This window comes from Arachis ipaensis, chromosome B8 (assembly GCF_059453495.1).
Source record: "Arachis ipaensis isolate K30076 ecotype BB chromosome B8, ASM5945349v1, whole genome shotgun sequence".
Lineage (NCBI taxonomy): Eukaryota > Viridiplantae > Streptophyta > Magnoliopsida > Fabales > Fabaceae > Arachis > Arachis ipaensis.
In genome coordinates, this window is record NC_142443.1 from 118,271,530 (window position 1) to 118,275,541 (window position 4,012).

Genomic DNA, 4,012 nt, shown 5'->3' on the forward strand with positions numbered 1-4,012 from the left:
TGATGTGATCTGAGAAGACTTTATTCATTAGCCTTTGATAAGTAGCTCCTGCGTTCTTGAGACCGAAAGGCATCACGATGTAGCAGTAGTTTGCCTTTGGTGTTAAGAACGAGGTCTTTTCCTGATCTGGTGGATACATGGGGATTTGGTTGTATCCCGAATATGCGTCCATAAACGAGAGGTATCTGTATCCGGAGGAAGCATCTACCAGAGTGTCGATGCTTGGGAGTGGGTATGGATCTTTTGGGCAGGTTTTGTTGAGATCGGTGTAATCGGTGCACATTCGTCACTTCCCATTTGATTTTTTCACCAAGACGACGTTAGCTAGCCATAGTGGATACTTGACTTCTCTTATAAATCCTGCCTCCAGTAGTGCTTGTACTTGTTCTTCCACAGCTTTGGATCGTTCTGGCCCGAGTTTCCTTCGTCTCTGCTGCACCGGCCGAGATCCTGGGTAGACCGCCAACTTGTGGCACATTAGCTTAGGGTCTATGCCTGGCATGTCTGCGGCTTTCCATGCGAAGAGATCGACATTATCTTGTATGAATTGTATCAGTAATTCTTTTGAGTCTCCTCTTAGGATCGTGCCAATATTGGTCATTTTGTCCGAGGTGTCTCCAATTTGAATCTTCTCTATCTCGCCTTCTGGTTGCGGACGGAGTTCTTCTCGTTGCTGGACTCCGCCCAGTTCAATTGTATGAAACTCTTCTCCTTTGCCTCTGAGGTTTAGGCTTTCGTTATAACAGCGACGTGCCATCTTTTGGTCAGCTTTTATCGTAGCTATCCCTTTCGGAGTTGGAAATTTCATACATAGGTGTGGGGTCGAGACTATTGCGCCGAGTTGGTTGAGTGTTGTCCGACCTATGAGAGCATTGTAAGCTGAACTTACATCGACTACGATGTAATCTATTTTGAGCGTCCTGGATTGATCCCCTTTTCTGAAGGTTGTATGTAGTGGTATGTATCCTAGTGGTCGAACCGGGGTATCTCCTAACCCGAACATACTGTTTGGATATGCTTTAAGTTCTTTTGCTTCTAAGCCGAGTTTATCAAAGGCTGTTTTGAATAAGATGTCGGCAGAACTCCCTTGGTCTATTAAGGTGCGGTGTAAGTTGGCGTTTGCCAATATGATGGTGATAACCATGGGATCGTCATGTCCTGTGATGACGCCAGACGCGTCTTCCTTAGTGAATGTTATCGCTGGGATGTTGAGCGCTTCTTCCTCTCCTTCGACATGATATACTTCTTTGAGATATCTTTTGCGAGAGGATTTGGAGATCCCTCCTGCTGCGAATCCGCCATGTATCATGTGGACATGTATTTCTGGTGTCCGAGGTGATCGTTCAGTTCGTCCGTCATCCTCGTCCCTTCGTCTTTTTCTTTGGTCATCATCTCGGGTAGCCAGAAATCGATCTAATCTTTCTTCTCTCACTAATTTTTCTATGATATTCTTTAAGTCGAAGCACTCGTTGGTGGAGTGCCCTCAAACTCGATGGTATTCACAATATTCCTTTCGATTTCCCCCTCTCCTTTTGCCTTTGAGTGGTCGCGCTAGGCGGATTTTCTCTGTATGGCAGACTTCTTTGTACACGTCGACCAGGGATGCCCTGAGAGGGGTGTAATTATGGTACTTTTTGATTTTCTCCCCCTGTCGATCTTCTTTCTTTTTGGATTCCTTGTCTTTATCCCGGTAGGGGTTCCCAGATTTTGAGGTTTCTCCCAACCGAGCATTTTCTTCTATGTTGATATATTTTTCTGCTCGCTCCTGTACTTCGTCTAATGAGGTAGGGTACTTCTTTGATATAGATTGGCTAAATGGTCCCTCTCGTAGGCCATTGATGAGTCCCATGATGGCGGTCTCTGTTGGTAAGCTTTGTATGTCCATACATGTTTTGTTGAATCTTTCCATGTAGTTACGGAGGCTCTCCCGATCTCCTTGCTTGATCCCTAGTAGACTAGGGGCGTGCTTGGCCTTATCTTTCTGGATGGAGAATCTGGCCAGGAACTTTTTGGCCAGGTCATCGAAGTTTGAGATGGACTTTGGAGGTAAGTTGTCAAACCATCGGATTGCTGTCTTCGTGAGAGTTGTTGGGAAAGCTTTGCAGCGAACGGCGTCTGAGGCATCGGTAAGGTACATTCTGCTTCTAAAATTGTTGAGATGATGGTTGGGGTTTGTGGTACTGTCATATAAAGTCATATCTGAGAGTTTGAAGTCCTTTGGGATTTTGGTTTTCATGATTTCCCTGGTGAATGGATCCTGTTCTTTGCGTGAGCTTTCCTCAGAAGTGATCCGAGGGGCCTTCGATTTGAGATCGGCTTCTAATTACTGTAATTTTTCTTCCAATTCTCGACGTCGCCGTACCTCTCTTTGCAGATCCTTTCCGATTTCTCGTTATTGTTGGGTTTCTTCTTCAAGCTGTTTCAAGCAATCTTGAAGAGCTTCTATTGCTCCCGGTTTAGATGTATTTTTGTCTCCATTGGATTCTGGGGTGTCTTTTAGCGGGGTGTCCGCATTTTTGTGCGGCGTTCTATTTTCTAGATCTGAATTGTGGTCGTTGTCATGGTTGTCCGCCATGGTGATGGGATGACTTCCAGGTTCCCCGGCAACGGCGCCAATGTTCTGAGGGTTACCTGAAACTGGAGGTCGATCTCGGTTGAGATCCTCTATACGAATCGGTACCAACGTGTCCGGCTGGTAGGAGACGACCGGAGCTGTCGTGTCCGACTTGTTGGACTGGTTGTACCGCTGATCCTTCGTCACCGGAGGGTGGGGGTACCTACAAGAGACTCCGATGCTTAAGTTAGCATGGGGATTAAACAGGTGTTATGTAGAATCAGAGTATGAGTTATACCTGGGTGTTCCAGTGTATTTATAATGGTGAGATGTGACCTTTGGATAAGATAAGTTAGTTATCTTATCTTATCTTTATCTTTTGGGTTGAGGTCAGCGTATCTTCAACGGAACCGCCCTTCTCTCTGTAGGCCTGAACGACCTTTGGATTTTGGTCGTATTCCTTAAATTGGGCCCTTTTTGGGCTTTCCTGTCGATTTGGCCGAGTTCTTCATAAAGAAGTCGGTCAGCTTGACCTAAAGAGGTCGGTCGCTTTATCGTCGATCACCCCAGATCGGATATCTCGACCCAGGGTATGAACAATAACTATTAAGCATCCTCACAGTAAAGACTTGTGATGTTAATGGCTTTGAGAATATTGATACGCACAAAACTTGTCTCTCAACAAATTTTCTTCGGCAGGTGTACCGAATTTGTCGTCAAGTAAAAACTCACAATAGAGTGAGGTCGAATCCCACAGAGATTGATTGATCAAGCAACTTTAATTAGAGGAATTTTCTAGTTGAGCGAACCAGAATTTGATTTGAGATTTGCAGAAAATTAAATGGCGGCAAAGTAAATAGCAGAAACATTAAATGCTAGAAATAAAGAGATGAATGTAAATGGCGGAAAGTAAATTGCAGAATCTTAAATGGGAATGGGGTAACTGCTCATAAAAGTAAATGGCAGAAATTAAAGAAAATGGGTAAGATCAGAAATGGGGAGTTCATTGGGCTCAGGAGATGTTGCATTCTCCGGATCAAGTTCATTTTCATCTCTTCCTCAATCAATGCATTCATTGATCTCCTTGGCAATCTTAAGTGATCGAATTCCAATTTCTTGGTAATTCAATCTCTCAAATCTTGATCAATAGCCAATTCCTTGGTCAATTGCTCATGAGAAGAGATGAAGTATGGTCACTGATTATACCACATGCATTTCCCAAATCAAGTGTTTGTAGGATTATAGTCACATATCCATCCAAACCCAATTTGGTCCAGCATGAGAAAGCATTTCTAGCATGATCTCTTCATTCCTCTTTCAAGGTTCAGAAGAGATCCAAGTATGAATAGCTTCTTTTCCAAGATAACTACTCAATTGGATGAAGATCGAAAGCTTTCTAGTAAAATCAAGAGAAAAGATAGAAGAAGGAGAATGAAAACTAATATTGATCCATCAAAT